We start from the raw sequence: 14,309 nt of genomic DNA, 5'->3' as shown, positions 1-14,309 counted from the left end.
ATAAAGCAGATACAATCAAAAAAAAAACTTTAAATGCACAGAAATTGCTATCACACCTGAGTGTGTAGCCTACAACAGTTACACAGGTAAACACAAAAACACCTTTGTTAAAGTGCAGACAGTGAAATAAGTACAACATGTAATTGGAACAAGCTTTTTAAATCACAGAAACTCTAGAAAATCAGTGTTTTAGGTGGAATTAGTTAAGGCAGCAAGAAAATGCAGAAAAATGATACTTAATCACTCCAAAGTCTCTGTTTTGTCTCTCTGCTGCTGTAGAATTCTGCAGAGCACCAGGCAGGAGCTTGCTGAGCTGTATACTAGTGCAAAAACCTTGCAAATGTGGGTTTTATAGCAGGGAAATGAAAGAGATAGAAATTATCCCAAAATGGCCAATAAACTACTAATTTCTGGGCTGAAACCACTCCTCCAGGGACAGATAGGCTGCTCAAAGCTTCCTCTCTCACAGTGAACAGAGAAACATCCCTCTATCCAAGTAAGGTATGAGCAAACACAGAAACTTGTAACACAGCCCTGAATTCAGCACTAACCTGAAAACTGGACTATACTAGCTTAGAAAGGTGGGAAAACAAGTGTATTTTTTTCAGAAAATAAAGCAGATACAATAAAAAAAAAAAAACACTTTAAATGCACAGAAATGGCCATCACACATGAGTGTGTACCCTACAACAGTTAAACAGGTAATTTAAACACAAAAATGACTTTGCTAAAGTGCAGAAAGTGCAGACAGTGAAATAAGTACAATATGTAGATGAAACAAGCTTTTTAAATCACAGAAACTCTAGAAAATCTACATCTTAGGCAGAATTAGCTAAATGCAGCAAGAAAATGCAGAAAAACGATACTTAATCACTCCAAAGTCTTTTTTTTTTTTTGTCTCTCTGCTGCTGTAGAACTCTGCAGAGTGCCAGGCAGGAGCTTGCTGAGCTGTATACTAGTGCAAAAACCTCACAAATGTGGGTTTTATAGCAGGGAAATAAAAGAGATAGAAATTAGCCCAAAATGGCCAATAAACTACTAATTTCTGGGTTGAAACCACTCCTCCAGGGACAGATAGGCTGCTCAAAGCTCCCTCTCTCACAGTGAACAGAGAGACTTCCTTCTATCTAAGTAAGGTATGGGCAAACACAGAAACGTGTAACACAGCCTTGAATTCTGTACTAACCTGAAAACTGGACTATACTAGCTTAGAAAGGCAGGAAAACAAGTATTTGTTGTTTGTTTTTATGTTTTTTCAGAAAATAAAGCAGATACAATCTAAACAACACTTTAAATGCACAGAAATTGGTATCACACGAGTGTGTAGCCTACAACAGTTAAACAGGTAATTTAAACACAAAAATGACTTTGTTAAAGTGCAGGCAGTAAAATAAGTACAATATGTAGCTGAAACAAGCTTTTTAAATCACAGAAACTCTAGAAAATTAGTGCTTTAGGTGGAATTAGCTAAAGGCAGCAAGAGAATGCAGAAAAATGACAATCACTCCAAAGTCTCTATTTTGTCTCTCTGCTGCTGTAGAACTCTGCAGGGCACCAGGCAGGAGCTTGCTGAGCTGTATACTAGCACAAAATCATTGCAAATGTGGGTTTTATAGCAGGGAAATGAAAGAGATAGAAATGAGCACAAAATGGCTAATAAACTACTAATTTCTGGGCTGAAACCACTCCTCCAGGGACAGATAGGCTGCTCAAAGCTCCCTCTCTCACAGTGAACAGAGAAACATCCTTCTATCCAAGTAAGGTATGGGCAAACACAGAAACTTGTAACACAGTCCTGAATTCAGCATTAACCTGAAAACTGGACTATACTAGCTCTGAAAGGTGGGAAAACAAGTGTATTTTTTTGTTTTTATCTTATTTTTTCAGAAAATAAAGCAGATACAATACAAAAAAACACTTTAAATGCCCATAAATGGCTGTCACACTTGGCAGGAAGAAGGCAGCAAGCAAATGCATAAAATTATACTTAATCACTCCAAAGTATCTATTTTGTCTCTCTGCTGCTGTAAAACTCTGCAGGGCACCAGGCAGAAGCTTGCTGAGCTGTATACTAACTCAAAAACCTCACAAATGTGGGTTTTATAGCAGGGAAATGAAAGAGATAGAAAGTAGCCCAAAACGGCCAATAAACTACTAATTTCTGGGCTTAAACCACTCCTCCAGGGACAGATAGGCTGCTCAAAGCACCATTTCTTACAGTGAACAGAGAAACTTCCTTCTATCCAAGTAAAGTATGGACAAACACAGCAACTTGTAACACAGCCCTGAATTCAGCACTAACCTGAAAACTGGACTATACTAGCTTAGAAAGGTGGGAAAACAAGTATTTTTTTTTTTGTTTTTATGTTTTTTTCAGAAAATAAAGCAGATACAATCAAAAAACACTTTAAATGTACAGAAATGGCTATCACACTTGATTGTGTAGCATACAACAGTTAAACAGGTAATTTAAACACAAAAATAACTTTGTTAAAGTGCAGGCAGTTAATCACAGAAACTCTAGAAAATTGGTGTTTTAGCTGAAATTAGCTAAAGGCAGCAAGACAATGCAGAAAAATGATACTTAATCACTCCAAAGTCTCTCTTTTGTCTCTCTGCTGATGTAGAACTCTGCAGGGCACCAGGCAGGAGCATGCTGAGCTGTACACTAGCCATTCTTATACTAGTCATTCTTGTCTGGTAAAGGATAAAGGCCTTTTTACAGTCTCATATATCAACCACCCATTCCAACAGGAAAGACAATTCTAAAAGAAAGTGAAAACAAGGGCAAAAATCTGTGAAGGAAAAGAGAGTCCTGAGATAAAGACTGGCCAAACCACCCAACAAAAGACAGTTTGTCAAATATGATAAAAATGCATATCAAAAAGTAATAACCAAACAGATATCACATGACAAACAAAATCAGACAAAATACAATATGAGTGCTAACTAAAAGATTAACAGCTAATACAATATAATAGTATCAGTCTGACTGTGCAGTGGATGAAACATAATACAAACTCCAGCCTAGCTATCAGCAAAGAGCAGATATGTTGTTGCACTCTAAATTTCTTTTCACTTGGGTCAATTGAAGCATAAGTCACCAATAAAATACAAATGTTTGTTTACAAGTGCTTCTGGATGACTGAGGGCAGTTGTGTTTATCTATCTACATAAAGAGATGGCAGTGGAATTCCGCCCAAAACATTAGTTTGTGTAAGTACCATTATTGAGTATAGCAAACAAATATATTACCACAGGTGACATTATTTAATTATTCTAACCTTGTCCTATTTAAGGAAGGTCAATGAAAAAAGCAGTATATATCAGTTATCTAAAAGTCAGAAAAATAAGACACTGATAAAAATTGTGTCTGCTTCAGGGGATGTGGTATTAAAATGCAAACATTCTCTTAACATTAAGACAGCTAGGGTACACCAGAGCATCAGTTTTAACACAAAAGGCAATTAGTGGTAATGAAGTAATTTGTCACATGGGAAATGTGATCTTTTTCATAATCATCCTAGCAATGAAAACAAAATGCAGCCCAATGCCAAACGAATGCATTTCACCACCAGTATCACTATGTTAATCATTTGAAGGATCTACTTTCTGAGATATCTAGACCTAAATCTATATCTATATCAAGTAATCCAAAAAGTAAAAAAGGTCACACAGACAACTAGTTAAACTACAAGAAAAACCTAGCCAAGTTAGAGCTTTCACTGCGTGATATGCAAATGACCCCTTAAGGACATCTATTGTCTCAGCTGTATGGTTCTGAACATCCATGACTGTCCCCTTTTTCCTTTTCAAGTCATTATGGACAGATTCAGGCCAACAAAGCCAAACACTACTTGCTGTGGACATGCAAGTTTCGGCCTTCTTATGACCTCATCAGCACAGGAAAAGTGGACAGCTTGGCTATTCTCCAGAAACACTGTGTTTTACAAGTTAACAAACTTCTTTGCTTAGTGCTTATTGTTCTTATTGTTATGTTATTAAGTTTACTTTTCATTTATTTACAGTGTACCAAAATGTTAATAAAGCATGCAGTTAAAAATAAGACAATGCTGTATAATATGAAGTTTTGCCATTGTTTCCATTTTACTGTTCTGACTGGCATGGAGTAGAACACGGAATCATAGATCTTCTCAGAATACCTTTATATTTGAAAATGGCTAATGACTTGCAGTAGAGTATATGTCATTAAGGAGATTAATTCTTTCTACCTAAAAGAACCTTAAAGAGACTACTGAGACCTCAGAAGTCTTATCTGTTTCTTGTCAAGATTATGGATAATCAAGAAAACATAATATCAAATTATGTCAAGAGCTTGTAAGTGGTCAAAAATAAGTTTTCTGTAGTAAAACAGAATAACTGCTGACCTATAAAAAGTAATCACTTAAGACAATGGTAAAGAAATTACATAAGAAACATTCACTTGCATCAAAACCTGGTTGACTAATGCACAACTCTTACTTAACCCCAAAAAATTAGACTCCAGCTTCTCACCACAAAATAATTTTCAGTAGATAACACCAAATTCAAGTTTCTCTCCAAAAATAATGCAGAAATTTAAATAGTTCCTCACACACTAAACCACTACAAGTAATGATATATAATAACTTCACAGTTGATCCTTGCATCAAAAACAGTATAAAAAATAACAAATTAGGGATGCCTTTTTGGCCAAACACTTCTTAAATACATCCACAAAAATCACTCTTGCCAACACCTACCTGTTACCTTTACCTCTATAGGGTGTCCCTATGCTTACCAACATATATAACCCATTAAAAACTAAGCTACATTCATGGTATAATAAAATAGCTAGATATGCAACTGGCTCAATACATTAGACCCATCACTGTACAACTCTGAACTCTCTCTCAAATGGCTTGAATCCCCACAACACTTCAACTACCTTCAACTTATCACTGCCCATAGCATAATCCGTGAACCTGCAGCCTACCTTGCCCTTAACTTTATATTCAATTTCTACATACCCAGTTGGAGTCTCCAGTGTGAGGATGAATAACTCATTACTGTGCACAAACCAAAAAAAAAAAATCATCAGGAAAAAGCATCCACTCCTACTATGTGACTAAAACCTGGAAAGCCCTGCCCCTCACAATCAGAGCAATTTCTAACCTCACAAAATTCAAGTATGATTTAAAGGATCTGTTATCAAAATCTTGGTTCTGCCCCTGTTCTAATCCTGGCTGATTTTTTATTTATTTTAACACCGTCTCAATATGACTGACATCTTTCCCCACACTTTGTGCTCTCCCTTGTTTTCTCTCATCACTCACTTTTTCTTCCTTCTTATTACCACGATACCTACTATCCTCCTAGTACTACTGCAATATCTTCTATTCCTATTAAGTGTAATCCTGCTGAAAAAATATATAGCCTCCTATATTCTACTTCTGTCTCATTCAATTAGCTCAAATTCCCTGAGCAAACATTCCCATCTATTTAGCTATTTCCTATTACCATCTTTTGGTCACTCAACACTATCACTATTAGCTACTACTAAATGTCAGGAAACTTAATTTTATAGTGTTTTTAATGTAAAATCCAATTACTGTATTTTTTATCCAATGTGATATATTTTTAATTTGTTTTTAAATTTTGTTTTTTGAATGTTTGTGTTACACCAAGTAATTTATATTTGGAGCTTTTCTCTGCAGGCTTCCACTGAAAATGACTACTTTTGGCCCAGTCGGACTTTACTCGTCAATAAATAAATAAATGAGATTCCCTCTGAGTGACATATCCAACCATTTTAAGAAAAGGTTTCAAAAAGCTTTGTTTACCTAAAAATCAGCAAGTTATATGGAAAAGGAAAAATTACTCAGAAGTTCAGTGCCTAGTGGATTTCTTTTGTTTGTTATAGGCGGCTATGAATCAGTTTCAGAAAGGCTAATGGCTAGGAGAGAGTCTACTAGGAGCAGCCACAACATTCTTGAAATGGTATCATAATTGTTTGTTAATATGTGAGTGGATTGATTTGAATTGATGTGTTTTTCAACAATCTCCCATACAATTACTCAAAGTTTATATACAACTCACTTGGGATAACAGTTATGGAGCTGGGAAGGAAAAGTCCTTACCAAGCTGCTGTAAAGGCATTAAGACATTACAGTGCTGTAGGGTTGCAGCATATTTATAATAAAAAAATCTTTAAAGAACATGTATCTGTCTATCTATATTCTTATTAAAAACAAGAAAATCGGATTCAAGCTGGTATTGTTTGTTTAACCCACGGTTTGTTTAGAAAAACAAAAGATAAACACTTTCACTCTTAACTTAGAGGGCTTCTAGATGATGATTTGTTTAGTTTTCTGACAGTCCCCTACCCTAGGATACCACAATTTTTGACATCTCAAAACCTCACAAAAATGTGGATAATCCTCCTTATTGCCCAGTAGTAGCAGGAGGTGTTTCAGCCATTGAAATGTTAGCCATTTATATTGAATTTAAGATTAAAGAGCTTGCCAGGAGTGGCCCTTTCTTCATTTTGGACTCACTTGATTTCCTGAAAAATAAAAATACAGCCAGAGATGATACTTGTCACAAATGAAGTGGGAGTCCTATACACTGTACTTCCCCATAACTACTGTATTGATTCTGTGAAAGAATACATGGCCTCAAGGACCACCACCACCCAAAGAGAAATTAAAGCTATTGAGAATATGCTGGATATCATATTCACACTCTGACAAGAGTGAAAGTGCTCATATTTTGTTTTTACTTAATAAACTGTGGGATAAACAACCAATAGCAGCTTGAATCCTGTTTTCTTTTTTTAATAAGAATGCAAAGTGATCTTTAACACAGATCTTACATTAGTATTTATGACAAAAGTTTATTTGAGCAAGTCATATACTGTTATTGTTCCTGTACCACTGGTTTACTCTTTTTTATTTTTTAGTATATGTATATATATATATATATATATATATATATATATATATATATATATATATATATATATATGTATATATATATATATATATATATATAGAGAGAGAGAGAGAGAGAGATGTACACACTGTATGTCTGTGATTGATGGATGGATATGGAGATAGAGATATAGAAATATATTGTGAGGGACAGGGTCTATACATACACACACACACACACACACACACACACACACACACACACACACACACACACACATATATATATATATATATATATATATATATATTTCTGTGCACAGCACATTCACCGCTGTGAGATTAGTGATGTTGTGCTTATTTGCCTCATTCCTCATTTTGTTGCCTTGTTTACTATTGCAAGCTTTTGTAGAAATCCATTAACTTTTGACTGTAACAAGACTTTGGAGAATCCGTCACAGTTTAAGTGTGTGCTTGTATAAGTATATGTATATCTTCTATGTGTGTATACACACACACACACACACACACACACACACACACACACACACACACATATATATATATATATATATATATATATATATATATATATATATATATATATATAATATATAATATATATTTTTTATATAGATATGAAGATGAAGATATATAGATACTAGATATACTGTGAGGGAAAGCCTGGCTGTGCAGTGCCCTTTTTCAGAGGAGGATGAGGAGGAAAAGCATCATTATTCAGCCATCATGGCTATCATTTGCATTGCTTCATGATTTACAGTTAGTTTCATTCTTGAGCAACAGTTCCATTATTCAGACATCCTTGACATCAGTTATATTATTTACAAACAGATTTGATTAAAAATAAAGTTACACTGGTTGTATAATCATTTTTTTAAATACAGGACAGTATATGCAGTGCAATATCACTAGTATGCATAGACTGTCTGGTTTTACGTAGGACTATTTGTTACTATAATGACTTGTTCAAGTTATAGGCCATAGGAATATAAGATAAAGCGTTAGACCAACCGAAAGCAAGGAAAGAGGTGTGGAAGCATGAACAGGATAAAGGAGATGAGATGAGATGACAGACAAGAGTAATGGATAATCCTTGCCACACTACCCAATAAGCTGGACATTGACAAGCTATGTATCAGAGTTAGTTATAATCACCAGCTTTTTAAGATTCCATTCATCTCAGACTGAGGGCAGTACCTTTCAATGCAAACATGCCGATAGTAACCAAAGCTTGACCAGAATTATTTTATTTACCTACAGACACACACGCATGTATGCACAAACACATAAACTCATACTCAGACACGCAGGAAAAACTGAACATTGAGGAAATACTAGGCAAGTGATCAGAGGAATGATAAGAACTAAGGAAAGTGCACATTTAACAGCCACAGTTCTTAATTCCTTTTATCATTACTTAATAGTACCCACCTTCCAAACTAATCAGGGCTGTACATGATAACCTTCTTGTAAACATCCAATCCTTAAGACTAGCCTGAAAGGCAGATAAGGTAGTACTTTGCTTGATCTGTAGCGACAACTTTCTCCCTATGTTAGGAATGTGTTGAGGTAGTTTGCACATATTTCAACCCTTTTTGGAGAGTTTAGTATTCCGTATATTTCATCCCTTTTTGGAGAGTTTAGAATCAGTAGATTAGCAAATAATAGTGCATATTACCAAACCTGAGAACTGTGCAGTCTCACACACTCATTGGCCATCTTCCTAATCGAACAAAGTTTCATCCAAATTCACATTTCATAAATATATAGATATAGATCGTAACTCTCAGCTGTACAGATTTTTGGAGAATGTCCAGATTTTTGCATCAAAATTTCAGTTTGCTCCTCATAAAATGTTTGTTTTTCTAGCAAATCACTAGGATAATCTGAGAAATGAAATTAATAAATAATGTCATACATTTGAATTTCAGACTACAAATCTTTTAGATAATGCATTTTAATTCAAACCCTGTTATTCTAGCAACTTTCTAAATTTATAAGAGCAGTATTGTCCCTATTTTTGAGCCCTTTACCCCCCATTATGTCAGGTTTTGTCCCGAGGTCTTGGCTTAAGAGGTTGAGAGGCATGATATAAATATTTATACATATCCATGCCTCTGTGCATGTTCAACTGCTGGATTGAATATTTACTAGAAACTAAATTGAACAATAAATAAATACATAAATAAATAAATCTGCATATCTGCTAATCTACTGTGACTGTAATTGCAGGTATAGCAAATATAACTATGAGTGCTGTCCCTTCACCTGTTTTTAGCTGCAGTACATGTGTATAACAGACTTCAGAGGACAGCATGCATATTAAAAGAAGCAAAAGATCATCTGGTCAGAATTGTAATTATTTATCAAAAATGCAACTGGATTTTGTTGTTCACTGCACTCTTTCTAAAAAAGTACTGCTATAGATCTTTACATCTGTCTGACTATCTGTCTATCTATTCATGTGTGTGTGTGTGTGTGTGTGTGTGTGTGTGTGTGTGTGTGTGTGTGTGTGTGTGTGTGTACTTGTGTGTTCTTCCACATCCATTCTTTTTTTTTTTTTTAGGTTTAATCCCTGCGCCCATATAATTCTGTTCTGAATTACTGAAGGAAGTGCATAATGAGAATAAAACACTTCAGAATAATCTGTGTCATAGGGTGTCCGTACTTCTCAATTGCATGGTGACCCATGGAAGGGAATTTTTGTCAGAATTAGACATCCTATACGAATGAAGACTACACATTTCAGCCAGTCCGTACATGTACACTAAACAGCATTCAGCTGGTGACAATAACAGTCTAACAGTAAGCGACTGTAACAATCAGATGGTAGATACTTCAGAAACAAACATATTTTCATTACAGTAGTGGGCATTTGTTTTCAGATAAAGGCCACAGTTCTAGCTACTGACTATTTACTGTACACAAATAGTACTCAGATGAATATCCTTCATTTGTGAGTAGTTAGCTAGAAATTTAATAAAATAAAAGATAGAAGAAGAAAAGGGGACAAGAATATTTGTCAGTGAATATGCCAACGTATGTGTGCGTCTGTCTGTCCACACGTTTGTGTTTGTGCATGTGCATGCACATGCATGTGCATATGTTCGTGTGTGTGTGTGTGTGTACATGTGAATGGATGTATGCATGCGTGTGTGCGCATGTGTGTGCTTATTTGTGTGTGTGTGTGTGTGTGTGTGTGCACGCATGCGTGTGTGTGTGTGTCTGTGTGTGTGTGTGTGTGTGTGTGTGTGTGTGTGTGTGTGTGTGTGTGTGTGTGTGTGTGTGTGTGTGTGTGTGTGTGTGTGTGTGTGTGTGTGTGAGTATGTGTGTCTGTGTGTCTGTGTATTTGGGTGAGTATGTGTGTGTGTCTGTGTGTCTATTGTCTTTGTGTGCTCTAATTTCCAGGAGCACACTAAGGTACTAAATGGGTCAAGGGACCCAATGGCTAAGTCATCCTCTTGCACATGATCTTTTTTCAGTATCTAAATGATTTTTTTTTCAGTTATTGAGTATGCATATCAGTTGAAATATTAGTTGTTATAAGCAGTCATTTCTAGAGTCTGATGCAGGTACAGCCTAAGCAATGACAGTCAAGAACCTTTTTCAAAGTTTTGGTAATTGATTTTGTTGCTTTCTGTGGTCTGTGAATAATACACAAACAGACATATGGCATACCTATGGTTTAATGATATAATAATGGATGGAGTCCAAGTGTCTCTATCTTGTTGACCAAAATGAGACATCAAGCAAAGTAATAAAAATATGAGTTGAATATGTAAACTGGAAAATTATCATTACTATGTTTAAAGGTATGATCCGATTTATTTCTAAATGTTTCAAAACTCCTCTGAGATGTAATGAACAGTCTAAACTGGCAATAAATTAAAACCTGTGTTATGAAAATACATTCTGATTCTCCAACATTTGCAGTACAGTATCAGAAGTACTGCAGCAAGCTATTTCAGGAATAAATCTTTTTTTTTTTGCTTGATTCAAATGAGGTTTTCAGTGTACTGAGGTGAAGATAACATAGCTTAGTCTGGCCCTCAGCATTTCTTGTGTGATACATGCCCTGTCCTCTGTGCTGATGTTTAAGTTAAAATACTGAATGCAGCTGAAAAGGCACATACAAAGTATGGTGAAGTGTAGAAACATTTTAAGTATAAACACCTGTGTCTGCCTTCTCTTTAATACACTTTCTCTTCTGTTCCTCCTCCTCTAGGAATTTAAAGATGGTTTTATTGTAAATAAATTAAATAAAAAGAAAAATGAGAAAAGAGTCCATCCTTCACCAACATAGTTTATGCTCAAACTTTGGATTTAAAAGCTCTGTTCTGCTTACACCGTTAGATGCTTAGTTAAAGGGTATTACAGTAGATAAGTATTGTTAAATACAAGGTACCTTAACACAACAAATGAAAATGTGATAGACAAAAAAGTCATATAAAATCACTGTCACATTAATTAAAATATCAGGCAAAACAATTAACATTCTAACTAGTAGCTCAGTTATACATTACATCAGTAACTATACTGTAGATGTTCAGATTATTGGTTAGTAGTGTGTTATTAACTGGCTTAACTTGACTTTACACATAAATAGTTACTGAATTTGGAAATGACTTTAACAATCTGTAATTATTTACGCAGTTTGGAAAAGCAAGTGCTGTTGCATTGCTAATGTTTTCTAAGCATAATGGTTGACTTGGTAATGAAGTAGGATGAGGATGAAGGAACAGCACATAACATGCAAACTGCATGCCATGTTACTTTTAAATAACTCGCATACCTAGAAAAAAACCTGCCTGGCACCTTTGAAAACAAACAATTTGTTCATTAAAGTCCTGCAAGCCAGATGTAAACAATCAAACAGACGAAGAACTCATTGGTCTTCAGAAAAACCTACCTTATCTGGTCTTCAGAAAATAAAGAAATAAAGGTATTTACATATTATCGCAACCATGCTGTCTTGGTGGCCTGTTATTATCACTACTACACTTTGTTGGTAATCCGTTATTTGTGTTTTCACTCATTTTTGGCAGCATGTTTTTTATATAACAGTGCTAAGATTTATTAAGACATCATCTCGCTACTACACTACTTAACTGATTGGAGTGGTTGTTATTTTGCAGAGATTTTCATCGGTGTAGTTACTTTGACTAGGGACTAGATATCTCTGGTAACCCGCACACACTGCCTCCTCAACCTAGATATCTGTAGTACGTAATGTTGGGTTTGACTTTTTTTAATCAAGTTTGTGTAGCATTGGGTAATGGCCTTGGAAAAAGAATAAGGGCCAAAATCGTCTTGCAGGGAGCCGTACTTAATTCAAATGAAGGATTCTTCAGAAGCAGTAGTGTTGTTGTACCATTTATGGATATCTTGCATTTTTACTCTCGCATTTGTGATCATGCAGTTTTCAGCCTTTCAATACTTGAAAGACCACACAGTACTGAATTTACGGTGGAAATGGAAAGGGCACAGTCTGTAAACTAGTACTATGAAATGAACACTTTCTAGCAAGAAAAACATGTCCATAAATGGTGCAATAAGTATTCTGCTTCTGATGAATCTGTCAATGAAGTTCGGCATGTCATGCCAGATAAGATGTATTACTACAAATAATAACAATATTGCAAAAATCTTGTGGAAACCGGATCGTATTTGATATGCTTTGCCTGTTTAAGTTTCATGAAAGGAACTGGCGAAAAAGCGTAGTTGCGCCTGCAGCAAAAGCGTGGTTGTGATAATACGTAAGTACCAAAAAAACTACCTTATACATTGGTATGAGTCAGCATTTGAGCTTCTTAAGATGAGACTGATACAGCTTCTTTATCTCAAGCCCACTTGTACAAAAAGATAAACCCATAAGTGTGGCTCAGGTGACCCAACAACTGGTGTACGCAACTGGAGGAGTTTGCACGGATAGAAAAGGGAATGGGGAGACTTTACTTGCTTGCTTGTGTTATGAAGAGAGTAGAGCATGTACTTTATATTCAGGCTCACACACTTTGCTAGAATTTCCACGAAAGACTTGGAATCATGATGAAGATGTTTTATGAGGTGTGATGGGATCATAGACTCTATCCATGGAAGCATGAACATACCTCTGGGTGGTCTATTGCATTCCTCTTATAGATGTTATGAACATGCACACAAGGAAAATAGGGGATAGGGCTTTTACCCATGCACACATTATCTTTCAAGCCTGATACATTAAAATGACAATTCTCAGTACTAGGGGCATATACACATGGGAAAAAGGGGGGGGGGGTAGGGCTTCCACCCATGCACACATTATCTAATGAGCTTGCTACAGCAAGATGACCATTCACAGTATTATTGGCATGTGCATAAGGAACACAAGGGGACAGGACTTCCAACCGAGCAGACATTATCTAATGAGCTTGCTACAGCATGATGACCATGCACAGTGCTATTGGCATGTGTACAAGGAACATTAAGGGATAGGACTTTTACCCATACAATATTATCTTTCAAGTCTACCACAGCATGATGACCTTTCCCAGTACAACGGACATGTATACAAGGTGTGCAGGGGGATAGAACTTCAACCCATGCACACATTATCTGCTGAGCTTGCCACAGCATGATGACCATTCACAGCAGTATGGCCATGTACACAAGGAATGGGGAATAGGGCTTTTACCCATACACATATTATCGCTTGAACCTGCCACAGCATGATGACCATTCCCAGCACTATGGGCATGTACACAAAGAATGTAAGGGGACAGGACTTCTACCAATGCACACATTATCTGCTGAGCCATTATCTGCTGAGCTTGCCACAGCATGATGGCAATTCACATGTACACCACTTCCTACAAACTACAGTAAAGCTCAGTCAAGTCACAAGGTACTTTTATCTGGAAAGGTAGAGCCCCTTGCAAGCAGAAAATAAACCGGTACATGTCCTAAGGGGTTAGTGGTTCATGGAGATGATGGATCTATTGACTGTTGAAATGGACTGAAGTCTGCAGTGGCTCTCCCCAGCAGGTAAAAATACACAAGCCATTGGATGAAAGATTGATTGGGTGCATAAAGTACACCATTTATGAAAAAACATATTTTGCTGTATTCTGTACTTCTATGAGAAAACGTACAGATTGCCTAGGGGCACGATCAAATACATTATCTGGGTATGCTAAAAAGGAGGCAGCAAAATTTCATTATTGGTCTTTGTTATTTTATTTACTTAACTTTGCTTCCTGGGTAGGTGCCAATTTATAGAACCTTCTTAAACAATGACCTGCAATGGTGGCATAAACAGTAGAATATAGTAAAACAATAAAGCACAACAACAATTTATAAATATAGTTTGGAAGATGGATAGAAATGTGAATCACAGAT

This window comes from Protopterus annectens, chromosome 2.part2, assembly GCF_019279795.1.
Source record: "Protopterus annectens isolate FY-2018-M chromosome 2.part2, PAN1.0, whole genome shotgun sequence".
In the NCBI taxonomy this organism is placed as follows: Eukaryota; Metazoa; Chordata; order Ceratodontiformes; family Protopteridae; genus Protopterus; species Protopterus annectens.
This window is presented reverse-complemented; position numbering follows the sequence as displayed.